The sequence below is a fragment of the Oryx dammah genome, unplaced genomic scaffold (genome assembly GCF_014754425.2).
Source record: "Oryx dammah isolate SB20612 unplaced genomic scaffold, SCBI_Odam_1.1 HiC_scaffold_5, whole genome shotgun sequence".
Classification (NCBI taxonomy): domain Eukaryota; kingdom Metazoa; phylum Chordata; class Mammalia; order Artiodactyla; family Bovidae; genus Oryx; species Oryx dammah.
In genome coordinates, this window is record NW_024070189.1 from 24,055,858 (window position 1) to 24,070,614 (window position 14,757).

A 14,757-nucleotide genomic window follows, 5' to 3' on the forward strand; every position below is an offset into this window, starting at 1 on the left:
GTACTTGCAGTTATATCCTCTCCATGGACTGAAACAACCCTTCAGATTCCGCACTGTCAATGTCCCCTCTGCTCCATGCTGATCACACTGAAAACCAGTCAGCAGCTCCCCAAGACAGACAGAACTGGATGTTTGCCAACCTCAGAGTCCTTTGTCTAGAAATAGCATCAACCACTCCTCCTCTGTTCCTCTCACACCATGGTGATGTCCCTTCTAATCTGAGATCACCAAATGTATCTGCGGAAATTGTACTGAGGAGGGAAGCATGGCCTCCTTCCTAAGAAATTCTCAGAAATTTTTATCATCCACATAACTGTTCCCTTTTCACATTGCCCATCTTTTCTCCTATCCCAGGGTATGCTTTAGCCCCTGCAACAGAAAAACCAGACTCAGCAGCTAGTTCTTCAAATCTCTGGTATTTTCAAATAACAAGAAATAAATTTTTGGTTTTGATGTTGTGCTAGGTTCTTTCTGAAAAAGAAAATAATCAGCTAATATGCTTCCCTGGTGGCTCAGACAGTAAAGTGTCTGCCTGCAATGTGGGAGACCTGGATTCAATCCCTGTATCGGGAAGATCCCCTGGAGAAGGAAATGGCAACCCACTCTAGTACCCTTGCCTGGAAAATTCCATGGGCAGAGGAGCCTGGTAGGCTACAATTCATGGAGTTACAAAGAGTCAGATATGACTGACTTCGACTGCCTAAGTTCTTTCTGAAAAAGAAAATAATCAGCTAATATATGAAAATACTCTATCTGATACACAAATGTCAACTCCTTCTCTTTTTAAAGGTATGGTAGGTATCATATTATAGAAGAAGAGGTTTGGTTGCTTTCCAAAGGTCATGAATTTAGTAGGTGAACAGAGTTGAAACTGAACCCAGGTCATTCTATTCCTGGGGTTTATGAATTTAAACATAATCTTCTCTAGAAAAAAACATTTTCCTTCTAACTTCGCACGAACAGTAATGCTTTTCCTGGTGGAATGATGCTGGTCACATTTGTTTCCTGATTTGGCCATCAAATACTATTTTTTTTAAATGTCCAAGTGATTGATAATTCCTTAGCTATTCGGTCAAAGAATTTCATGGCTCTGGGATCAGGATTGTTCTTCAAAATAAAAGTATAGCTAATTTCTGGGGCCTGGAAGATAAACCCATCTAGGCTGAGTTGAAGAAAACCTTAAGTGGAGATATTTCGGGTGATTGCCACAGTCTTATTTACAGTTAAACTAGCCAGATTCTCAGCTAAGTTATGTGAGTCACCAAGTATTTAGATATCAGATACATGGTTATCGGTTGCTACTTTGGGTCCTGAGGATATAAGAGCATAAATACATGATTTTGACTCTCATGGAATCTAAAGGCTGAAGGTGGCAAGGGGTTCATTTATGACTTTTAATCTGGATAAAATAAGATTTGAGAAGGTGGCACAGAAAATTTAAGTCTTTAACTTTCTGAAGTTAATTAATGCGTTGTTTATAGTTGCAAAAATGGCAATTCACCACTTACATGACAGACTTTGGTTATTCATTCTTCCATCATTTGTTGACAGTTGACCAACTACTCTGTACTAAACATTGTGTGAACTGTAAAATAATTTACCTAAATTTTTGCAACAATTAGAATCAACTTTACAGGGAAAATATAGCTTCCCTTACAGAATTCTATTAAGTAAGGCGTACACTCTTGTTCTTGAACTAAGTACTTTTAGCACTCACTGCAGGAGATTCTTATAAACAAAGAAATTTGGATGAAACTGGAGCCGATTATACAGAGTGAAGTAAGCCAGAAAGAAAAACACCAAAACAGTATACTAACACATATATATGGAATTTAGAAAGATGGTAATGATGACTCTGTATGCGAGACAGCAAAAGAGACACAGATGTGTAGAGTGGACTTTTGGACTCTGAGGGAGAGGGAGAGGGTGGGATGATTTGGGAGAATGGCATTGAAACATGTATACTATCATGTAAGAAACGAATCGCCAGTCTATGTTTGATACAGGATATAGGATGCTTGGGGCTGGTGCACGGGGATGATCCAGAGAGATGATATGGGGTGGGAGGTGGGAGGGGGGTTCATGTTTGGGAACTCATGTACACCCGTGGTGGATTCATGTCAATGTATGGCAAAACCAATACAGTATTGTAAAGTAAAATAAAGTAAAAATAAAAATTAAAAAAAAAGAAATTTGGGAAATCTTGCTTTAAAAATACAATAAAGTAAATATAAAACCCACTCTGTAGGATTTTACATCCTCTCAAACATCCTTGATTAGATTTTCTTTTAACATTTGAAAGGATAATTCAGACAACTTTACAGTTCAGTTAAGTGGAACTAGAATATAATGTCTTTGACATTTTTAGATAACACCAAAACTAACACTGCAAGAAACTTCAAAAATGCAGTTCTTAAAATATTTGGAGTAACTGATTTCTCATAGGGCTAATTCCAAGCACAAAATGTATTTAGGAAAAAAAACACAAAAAACAAAACTTGGTGTTATTAGGAAAAAATCCATTACTTTAAAGTCACATGACTGATGTCATATTATAAGCTCCCCATTTCTTGTTTACAGAAAAAGGCTTTTAGTCTCCTAAGCTTTCCCTGAGTTTCAAAGAGCAGGCACAAGCCTCATTAGAGAAGTGAGGAAATGTAGAAACAAAGAAAAAAACAGTTAATAAAGTAATGACAATAGTTTGCTATAAAATAGGGTCCTAGTCCCTCCTCAAGGGATATACATAGCAATCTTATGCGTATCTTTGAGTTATTCTTCAGGAACTATAACATCCCCTTCTCCCCCTAGCAGCACCCCCGCCCCTACCCACACACACACAGCTGCAGCCAGCAGGTGGAGAGTGGCGGCTACATGCTGAGCAGACCCTAGAGTGGTTGGAAGCAGAAGGTTGGTAATCCAGATTCTTGGAACACCATCCTGTTACCTCACCACCAACCAATCAGAACAAAGCCATGAATCCTGTAGCCTTCACTCCCAAATATTGTCTTTAAAAATGCTTCCCTGCAAACCACCAAGAAGTTTGGACTTTTTGAGCATGAACCACCTATACTCCTTTCTGGGCCCTGATATAAGCACTGTACTTTCCTTCATCACAACCCAGTGTCAGTAAATTGGCTTCACTGTGCAGGAGGAAAGCTGACCCAAGTTTGATTAGGTAACAAAGCTAAGAGGGATCCTGAAGATATCTCCTTCACTTAAAAATTTGTAAGAAAACTAGACCCAGAGAGGCTGAGTTTCCCAAATGTATAGTCCTAATAGAGAAGAACTAGTCTGTCATCTAATTATTTAAAAACTCATGATTTCTATATTGTTATATTCATCCCATCCTTCAGATGCAGGTAGAAAAAACAGGGTCTTTATAATAGACTTGAGGCTTCACCAGTGTGGGGTTTAGTTAGTGTGAAACCTAGCAGGTATTGCAGCGCCTGGAACATTCTGGGTGAGAGGGACCAGCACCACTCACTCCATTCACAATGTTGCAAGTGGATTATCAGATTATCTTTCCTTCTCCCAGCTTTTCTGAGCAGCCAGCCTGGCACCCAGCTCAAACCTCCCTCTGCCCACCACTCCCAGCCCCCATCCATGATTTTTTTTGATGTACAAGTATACAAGTATTTCCACCAGGTCCTGTGGAAGCCTTTGGGGGACTTACTGCCAAAATGTTCCCCATTCCAGCAGCATCAGCATCAACCGGGAGCTTATTAGACTTGTAGCGTATCTGGTCACCCCAGACCTACTGAATCAGAATCTACATTTAACAAGATCCCAGGGTGATTCATATGCACATTAAAGATTTTGAGAAGCACTAGTCCTGGGTCCATATCAAATGCACATTAGATATACATTTTACTTCCTGTAAAGATGTAATAGCAAGGGAGTAAATTATATTTTAGGAGAGAAATAGAAGGTTGCTGACCTCTTTTGGAGAGACTGATCATTTTATTTCCAAGCTACAATTACACTATTCTTAGAAACAGTTTTTTTTTTTTGGGGGGGGGGTTCCTGTATCTAATTGGCCCAATAATAATAACTTTTAAGGCCAAGGAAGATTTATTTGTTTATTATATTGTTAATTTAAACTAGCATGATTTTGGCAGATACGATTGCAGTACAGGGCATTTCTTGAGGATTAATGACAAGTTAGAAGGAATGGCTGGCTTGAGGAAAGACTGACTGCAATTAATCCAACGTTATTAATTCTTAACACATGCCTTATGTTGAAGTTGCTATTGTTTCATCCACAGAGCACTGGGGGAAAAAGAGAGAGAACGAGTTCTATAGATCTTTTCTCATGCTTTAGGCAGTTTCATTTTGCTGTTTCACTAATGTTTTCTGGAGGTCCTCATAGAGAACCACTGTTTTGTTCATTAACCTTTCAAATTGCTTAATGTTTTCGGCACACTGCAAGATGATCTACTGCTTTTACCTTAACATTTCATTTCATTGACTCTGTTACCCCTACCACGCGTTGGAAATACACTGTTGGTTCCAAACTAATTATGCAAATGCTATACCTAGGCACTAGTATTCTAACTTCCATTAGCTCTACTACACCATTATCCTGGCCTCCTGTGAATCAGAGGTATCAAATTACACATGGAGATTCGTGCAGGTTTGTTTGAGTTTTGATGTGAAGCTGAGTGGTCTCCCAAAGACTCAGAAAATCAATTGTGTTTGAACTGAATGGTGCATTCTATATTTTCAAATATTACGGTTTGAATATGTCCTCTCAAGAAAAACATTTTAGCATATGAGCCTTAAGAATTAGCTTAGGAAGTCTTAGGAAATCATTTCATGTTTACAGAATCAGAAACAGCTCCCTTCAAAACACCTGTAGACCTGTATGTCTGCTGAAAGTTCTTTCTGAAGATGGTGGCTAGTTCTAGACTAAGCAATGGGTAAGATGCTGTACTATCAAAAATCTTTAAAAACAAAACAAACCACTACTTAAGGTTTTAGCTTTTATACATCAGACTTTATGTGCATATATCAGGCCTTATATTTTTAAAAGGTACATGTCCTAAATAAAGCTAGATGCTTCTGTGTACAATAAAAATGTATTTGCATTTCCTCAAGATTGCTTAAGTTTCACCTAAATATACTGTGTATTTGAAGAAAGGAAACATCCTGGACTTGCCTGGTAGTGCAGTGGATAAGAATCTGCCTGGCAATGCAGGGGACAAGGATTTGATCTCTGGTCCTCTGGGAAGATTCCACATGCTGTGGAACAACTGAGCCCATGGACCACAACTACTGAGCCGCTCTCTAGGGTCCACCAGCTGCAACTCCTCTCTGCATGCCGCTACACTGAGGCCCATGCACCCAGAGCCTGTACTCCATGACAAGAGAAACCACCGCAATGAGCAGCCCGCACACTGCATCGAAGAGTGGCCCCCGTTTCCACAGCTAGAGAAGCCCATGCAAAGCGATGAAGACCCAGGGCAGCCAAGAATGGCAGTGGTGGTTTAGCTGCTAAGTCGTGTCCGACTCTTTTGACCCCATGGACTGTAGCCTGCCAGGCTCCTCTGTCTATGGGATTCACCAGGCAAGAATACTGGAGTGGGTGGCCATTTCCTTCTCCAGGGGAACTACCCGACCCAAGAATCGAACCCAAGTCTCCTGCATTGCAAGCAGATTTTTTATCAACTGAGCTACAAGGGAAGCCCTAAATGAATAAATACCCTTTGTCTACAAATTCACATGTAAAATCATTCTTTTATTCAAACAAAAAATCTTAAAATACAAAAGGTCATTTTGTCATGATGAAAGTATGAATAGAAACTTGCTTAGTTTGTTCACTCTTCTCAAACGACTTGGTTTAGCCATACGAGTTATTTGACCTGATCTAAGTGTGTTTGGATAAAGTATTTTTCCCTTTCCCCACCACTCAAGCCAAAACCCACTGACTAAATCTCCAGCTGGTTCTAAACAACCTCTATAATGTTGGTGAAAATCTAGACATTTTCCATCAATGGATACCCATGGTCTGCATGGAATTTAATCTTTTGAGAGCCCCCTCCTCACCAACTTGACTATTAATCATTGCCTATACTCCAGGAGTTGGTGATGGACAGGGAGGCCTGGCGTGTTGTGATTCATGGGGTTGCAAAGAGTCGGACACGACTGAGTGACTGAACTGAACTGAATACACCAAATAAGTATGTCTCACATATGTATGCTTATCTTTAAGTATATAGAGATGCAATCTTAGTTAATAGGAAGATAATGCACTTAAAATTGCTGTTAAAATAGTCATTTTTGGAGTGAAGTGAGCCAGAAAGAAAAACACCAATACAGTATACTAACGCATATATATGGAATTTAGGAAGATGGCAATGATGACCCTGTATGCAGGACAGCAAAAAAGACACAGATGTGTATAGCGGACTTTTGGACTCAGAGGGAGAGGGAGAGGGTGTGATGATTTGGGAGAATGGCATTGAAACATGTATAATATCATGTAAGAATCGAAATGCCAGTCTATGTCTGATGCAGGATATGACACGCTTGGGGCTGACGCGCGGGGATGACTCAGAGAGATGTTGTGGGGAGGGAGGCGGGAGGGGGGCTCATGTTTGGGAACGCATGTACACCTGTGGTGGATTCATGTCAATCTATGCCAAAACCAATACAGAATTGTAAAGTAAAAATTAAAAATAAATAAATAAATTAAAAAAAAAAATAAAATAAAATCTAAGTTTATGGATACTTGGTTCAATTCTTACAGATAGAAATTGATCATTTTAAAAAACAAGCTAAACACAAATTCATGGTTGAAATTTGGGCAAAAGTACTCTAGGAACAAGAAACATGTTCAAGAATACGTGTGTCTTCTGCTGCTGCTGCACTATCTAAATCTCCCGAGTGCCCGTGAACACCTGTTCTGTGCAAGCTTTATCATAGGCGTTGACAGTGCCAACACGTACATGTCTCAGGCTTTGATCTGAAATAGTCCATAATGAGTAAACATAAATAGGCTGAAAGTCCACATTTGTAAGCTGGAATATGAGTTTAATTTTTATATAATTTATTCAATTTTAAGGGAATAACAAAGTACAATATATGAAACAAATGTATTATGGATTACATTAAGAGTTTACATAAAGTATATGTATTGTGAATCTGGGAAATTTGTGGGAATTAACATTATTTCCACTGTTCAGAAAGATGGTTAATGGTGACAAGGAAAATATGTGGGTGAGAACAGTTTCAGGTACACAAAATCTACTACACATTTAAAATACTGTCCTCAACAACCTTAAAAAGCTTTTGATTTGTATGTACTTTTAACCAGTTCAATAGATTTTTCAACAATTTTTATATGCTGACAACCAGGGATATTGATCCAAACATATTTTTTCACTAAAAGCAGCTGATGTATTTAAGCATCCAAAGATTTTGTTTTTAGTGCATTTTTATCTATGAGACATCTTCCCAAGACCCATGACTGTGCTATGTAAGGCAGTGATTTCTTGACATTCATTTAAAGAATTACGTTAGGAATATTAGATTCTGATTTAATTGACTCTTTCATTTGATAACTATAAACTGTTATAGACTCCTCCAAATCCTGGTCTTGGAACTGACCTCAGATAAAGAGTATATTAGGGCAAATATTTTGGTGATAACTATTTTTGCCAAACTATCCTTGTTTGAATAAATTACCTGGTTAAAATAAAATGTTTCATGAATGGACTCAGATTTCTTTGGCTAAATGAGCAATAAATTTAAGCAGGTCATCAGTTAAACTCTTAAGACTAATAACTAAATAGTTAAATTTTAAGTTACTATTCATTGATCAAGAGTAGATTCTTTGATGGAAAAACTAAAACCAAGATCTCTTGCCTTCTTTTAATTTGTTTAGCTTTGCAATCAAGTAATCAAAATGCATGCAAAAAACTGGGTAGGACATTTGACTTCATTGAGTAAGAATAAATGGATTAATAGAACTAGTCACTAACCTTCATTATCCTCAAGAACTGTTGACGTAGTAAAACAATCCTCTTTGGCCCACAATATAACTGATAAATATTTGGAAACTATTACAAAAATTTTGGAAAATATATATGAAAACTTTGTTTTTAGCAGAGCATTTGGACATTGGATATAACACATATTTATTCGGTTCCTAGTAAGTCAGACTCTTTAAGTGTTTTCTCAAAAATAGGACGATCTCGGCTGTTTTGTTCCTCAGTTGTCAATTAATGAGCCTTCAATAGTAGAATTCTTGCAACAGTAAGGACAAAATAGCCAAATCAAAGTGTATTATTTGGAACATGAATTTTCTAGTTTGGATGTCTTCATTGATCCATTCTTTAAATAATTGTTAAGCTCCAATTATTTGTTGATTACTTTGTAAATGCTTGGTTACCAGTGGAGAATTCGAGTCCCTGCTCTTATGTCACTTGTTTTTTCTAGAGAACTATAAAGGGAACACATAAGTAAACAAATAGATAAAAATAATAATTCTAAATATCCTTAAAGCTATGAAGAAAAAGAAAGCAAATCAATATATAAAGTCACTTAATTTGATACCTAGTAGACACCACTGGAAGTTTGTGACCTAGTTTATAGGAAAAAAAGCAAACTGTACTTGTAATGAGTTTAAACTCTAACAAGGAATATGCAAGCTAAAGAGGCACAAAACTACTTTTGACACATGAGAAAAATCTATAAACACAGATGTGTATGATGAAACCTAACAGCTCTGTAGAGGCTCCCTGGGTCAGGAAGATCCTCTGGAGGAGAAGTGGCACCCTACTCCAGTATTCTTTCCTGGAAAATCCCATGGACAGAGGAGCCTAGTGGGATACAGCCCATAGGGCTGCAAAGAGTCAGACACGACTGAGTGACTGAGCATACACACAGGATTTTGTAGAGGTCAGAACTCTACTTTAATGAATCACTAACACTTATTTTTTTTTTTTTTTAAAGATTTGTATTAATATGATGTTAAGACTGGGACATAGCAAGAGGAATAAAATTTTCATGTTCTGGTTACTACCTAGTTCTGCTACAAGCCCCGCTATTTTATAAACCTCAGATCTACCTGCGTCAAGTGATGGCAGACAGAGCCATGGGATAAAAAAAAAAATTAAGACATGTCAAACGCTGAGCAATGTGCTCTGCTTAGTCGCTCAGCCATGTCCAGCTCTTTGCGACTCCAGGGACTGTAACGTGCCAGGCTCCTCTGTCTACAGGGATTCTCCAGACAAGAATACTGGAGCAGGTTGCCATGCCCTTCTCCAGGGGATCATCCCAACCCAAGGATCAAACCCAGGTCTCCCACACTGTAGGCGGATTCTTTATCATCTGAGCCACTAGGGAAGCCCTCTGAGCAATGGTATGTAAAAAGATACTGCATGCTTTTATCTTTCTCAAAGAAATCCTGATCAGCTTTCTTAGTTAATAAAGTAGTTGTTTTTAGTTTCTCAGAGCAATACATTCCTCACGTATAAATTTATGAAAGACAAGGAATGATTTATTCAAAGCATTCTTTTTTTTTTACTTAATCACTTATTTATTGCTCAAATATTTATTGAGCATATATTATGTTTCTTTCTAAATCTAATTTGGTCAATACCAAGCTGTCTTACCATTAATTAGTTTAAAGGATTACAGCATGGTAAAACCATTCATGTGTGTCATTCATAACAGGCCTACTTTGTCACCATGGATTCCTACAGGGGTATACATGGTACAGGGCTTCAGGTTAATCACTGTGAACTTACTTAGGACATCATATAGTTGTGTTGAGTAGTTGGTTGTTTTATTAAATTTTATAGACACTAAGACCACTTGTATATTAAGGGAAAAAGCCTATCCCAAATGCTAACTGGGGAATGTCTGATTTGTAAACGTTGAACAAACACAGTATTTGAATACGACACAATATAAAGGAACCACAGGACATCTCCTGTTAAAGTTAGCATTGGTTAGAATCTCATTTAAATATTATTTCCATGTTTTACTTCCATAAACTAGGGAGAATGTGGATTTGGGGAAAAAATGAGTTAGCAGAACAATTCATTTTAAATTAAAAAATCAGATATAATAAAAAATATTACCAAATTAGAGTAACTTCTATATATGAAAAAGCTGATGTGATTCAATAGTATAAGTTGTATATAGCTTCTAGATAAAGGATGTTGGGCAAATATTTTCTGTAGCCCTAGAGTGAGAGTAGGGTGGGTAGGGATGAGTAGGGAAGAAAGAAACAAATGAAAGAAAGAGAATGAAATTTGTTTTGTACTTGAGCATTTGGCTAGCTATATTTAAAATGTTCTTCTCCCAAAGAATCTCTAAATAAGAACAAGTTTAAGCAACTTGTAGAAAGTCCTTCCCTAAGCCCTTAATCATCACCATACAGGGCATTACTATTCTAGAGGTCATTCCAAAGTATTCACATGAAACCCAGAGATCTGACTTACTGGCCTTAAAAAAATAGTTGCTCTATTTTTATTGAATGTGAACTATGTGGCAGGCGTTTTCCTAAGATTTGCATTCTAACATCACATCAACGCTATGAAATAGTTATCATTAAACCTGTTTACCAGTGGATTAGCTCTAACATGAGAGTTCAAGCACTTTTGCCCAAGGTGTCCCTAGTGGTACAGTGGTAAAAATTCCTCCTTCAATGCAAGAGACCCAGGTTCGATCTCTAGGTTAGGAAGATCCCCTGAAGAAGGAAATGGCAACCCACTCCAGTATTCCTGCCTGGCAAATCCCAGGCAAGAAGAGCCTGCAGGAGAGAGGAGCCTGCAAGCTACAGTCCATGGGGTTGTGAAGACACGACTGAAGCAACTTAGCACACAGCACCAGGAGCTGAAGAGTCCAAATTGAAAGCCACTGAACACCATCCCTTTGCACTGTTCACAGCAGAACTTGGGGCTTATACAAGTGTGGGAGCTTCTGCTTTACATCAAGAAGGCAGGCAGTGTGTACACACTTTGCCACATCACACATGTAGGTCATTGCTGCTGCTGCTAAGTTGCATCAGTCGTGTCCAACTCCGTGAGACCCCATAGACGGCAACCTTCCAGGATCCTCTGTCCCTGGGATTCTCCAGGCAAGAATACTGGAGTGGGTTGCCGTTTCCTTCTCCAATGCACGCGAAGTCGCTTCAGTAATGTCCGACTCTGTGCGACCCCACGGACAGTGGCCCACCAGGCTCCTGTATCCATGGCATTCTCTAGGCAAGAATACTGGAGTGGGTTGCCATTTCCTTCTCCACGTTGGTCATTAGAATGTCACAATTCAATTGTTTTTGAAACTAGAATTACTAGAAAATAAACTTGCACTGACCAGCTGAAATTTGAGTCACTATTCAAGTTCTAGCAATAGCTTTACCAAAACTATAGCCTTTTTTTAGGATGAGTACGCAGCTGATAAAGTTACTTGCAAGTGCTAAAAGCCCTAAGCATGGAGAATTTCAATTATTCTGACCCAATAGGGGCTAACAACGGTTGAATCATTAAGAAAGGATTTATGTACCTGTAAGTAATAAAATACTGTTTTCTCTCTGAGATTTAGGTCTCTAAGGCAAATTCCAACTTAGTCATACAAAATAAATGAGGTAAATAAGACCGAATTTAGTAAAAGTGTTGTCTATAGTTTCAAATATTCGAGAACTTGAAATGTCTAAGAAGGTATATTTGAAATTAATGGTGCATAAGGATGAAAGTTTTAAATGTCAGTCTTTCAAAGAATGTGAGTAGGATGAGAAAATGGAAGTTTATTCGACTTTAGCAATATACTACTTTAAAGTGGTTTTGGTCTTGCTAAATAATCTTTTCCTTTCATGGAAAATATATTAAGTCATTATTAGTCTTTTTATAAAAAAAACTTTTTGTGTGGGTGGTAGGCAAGGTGGAGGTCTGAGGAAAGAATTAAAAAACTAGATTGATTGCAGCAAATATGCATTGTGTTGCTTCATCCACTGCAGCCATGAAATTAAAGGATGCTTACTCCTTGGAAGAAAGGTTATGACCAACCTAGATAGCATATTGAAAAGCAGAGACATTACTTTGCCAACAAAGGTCCGTCTAGTCAAGGCTATGGTTTTTCCAGTGGTCATGTATGGGTGCGAGAGTTGGACTGTGAAGAAAGCTGAGCGCCGGGGAACTGATGCTTTTGAACTGTGGTGTTGGAGAAGACTCTTGAGAGTCTGTTGGACTGCAAGGAGATCCAACCAGTCCATTCTGAAGGAGATCAGTCCTGGGATTTCTTTGGAAGGACTGATGCTAAAGCTGAAACTCCAGTAATTTGGCTACCTCATACAAAGAGTTGACTCATTGGAAAAGACTCTGATGCTGGAAGGGATTGGGGGCAGGAGGAAAAGGGGACAACAGAGGATGAGATGGCTGGATGGCATCACAGACTTGATGGACGTGAGTTTGAGTGAACTCCGGGAGATGGTGATGGACAGGGAGGCCTGGTGTGCTGCGATTCATGGGGATGCAAAGAGTTGGACACAACTGAGCGACTGAACTGAACTGAACTGAACTGAACTAGGTTATTCTGGCTATAGAAATGCGCTCAGACCTGAACCCTTCCAAAATGCTTGAATACATTTAAATAGAGTCTCACCATGCATTTTCTTTCCATGTCTTTATTAATTCCTCTCACCATGTTCTTCTACTTTCCTGATATATTTCATCTGCCTTTTTCTCTTTTATTCCTTCCATGCCATCCCTTCCCAAAGGTCTTTTATCCCCCAGTATGAAGTCAGAATCATCCAGATCTCTGGAAAGAAAATGTCTCATCTCAGGGAAAAGAACACTAGTTTTCTATAGTGTAACCCTTGAGTCTCACAGAGCGAACGTGGATGAATGATACTGTCAGCTTAAAGCCCAAGCTAAATTCTCAGTATTTCCTAGTTCAGGCTGTTATGCCTCTCATGCAAAAGAGATGTCATCTGCTGCCACATCCAAATTTTTATAGGCATGTGGAGTTCCTCAAAGTTCTTGAGTATTTTTTTTTTTTTTTTAGGTTCTGACTTATTCTATTAAGCACCTGTGTCTTGTGGTGCCAGCCCCATGTTATCTGATTGGAGATACAGTCACTCATTGATGTGGGGATATTCCTAGAAGTCTTGTGCCCTCTTATATCTGTGTTCATGTTTAAATTTGTGAGTTTTTGTATGTATTTCTGAATTCAAGCTTTGATGTATATTTTTAAATTGGAAACTGTTAGAATTCAGAGTGTTTCATATGATAACTAACTTGTCTAAAGCCATTCTTCTACAATTGCACTATAACAGTTACTATACACACACACACACACAGACACAATTTTCTGTTGGACATATGGCCCTTTGCTCTGAATTGATCTGTCTTCCCTTTAAGACAAAATACCACATCCTTACAGTATTTCTCAGGACAGTAACCCAATGAAATGAAATAATTCTTGCTAAAGTGCTAGAGGTTTACTTATTTTTAAAGAATGCTGGTATTTTAAAAGCAGCTTTTGTATAGCTGCACCATGTTTGAAAAATGTTTTCAGGCAAAAATATACACTATACAGCAGATATTTGGGAGTAGTTGTGTTGATGTTCAGTCACAATGTTGTGTGCAACTCTTTGTGACCCCATGGATGGCACCACACAGGCTCCTCTTTGGGGGTAGGGGATCCTCACATACTACAATATCTTCTAATGCCATGTGTTAAAAATAATTACTCTATAAACTAGCACTCTCTGTATTTTTTCAGTTGCTTGGCCTAGCAAAGATAATACAATGAGATGGGAAACCTGTCAAGACCCTTGGGATTCAAGAGGACTGGGATCCATTATCTATTTTGCCACTAACTAGTTTGACATTGTCAGTATATCACTTAAACTGACTCAGATTTAACTTCTCAATGTGGAAACTGAGTTGTTTGGCATTAAATATATGATTCTATAATGTTATATTGTCAGAACTGAGTCTATCTGGTATTTGTAGTGTGAAAAAACAGAATGGGAGAGAAAATACATATTCGGAGGGGAGCCACTTCTATCAGAGAAATGAGAATTAAGCTACTTTTACAAAAGGAAGACAAGTCAAAGTGTATATACTTTCACAGAACTCATGAATTACAAACACATATATTGTAATTTGTTAAATAGTTTGGATTAATAGGAACTTTGAGAATGAAGCTTCAGTAATCCATTCTTTACTGTTCCTCAATCTAATTTGATATTGCCCCCGAGTCAATCCATTTCCTAACAAAGATGGGCCTTAAAGTAATATACCAGTTAATTTTGCAGGGTAAACAGTTTTGCAGCTCACAAAAAAGTGTCATATTTAAAGACATTTAGTTGTGATTATATTCAGACCAGAGGCATAATACTTTACAACAATTTGTCAGTTTCATCTGCTTCATTTCAGTTGAAATTTTGAAGCAAGGAAATGCTTAAATAAATACCTGAGAAAATTCAAGTTAATCAATACTAGGTCATTGTGAGCATCAAAAGCCTCCTTCTGCCCTCTAAAACCTGAACACAACCCATCCAACATTTGAAACAAAGGAAGAGGTGGTGGAATCTAAACAAGCTTCACTATTCACTTCAAAAATATGATCTTTTCAAATAAAACATGACTTGGTCTAGACACCACATTCACAAAAGAAAAAAGCAACCAAAAAAAAAAAAAAAGCAGCACTGAGATTTTAATTTATCCCTATGGGAAAGACTTCAGTGTGGAGAATCAGGCAGGAGCTGATTCTGTTTATCGACTACCTGCAGGGTCTTCTCAG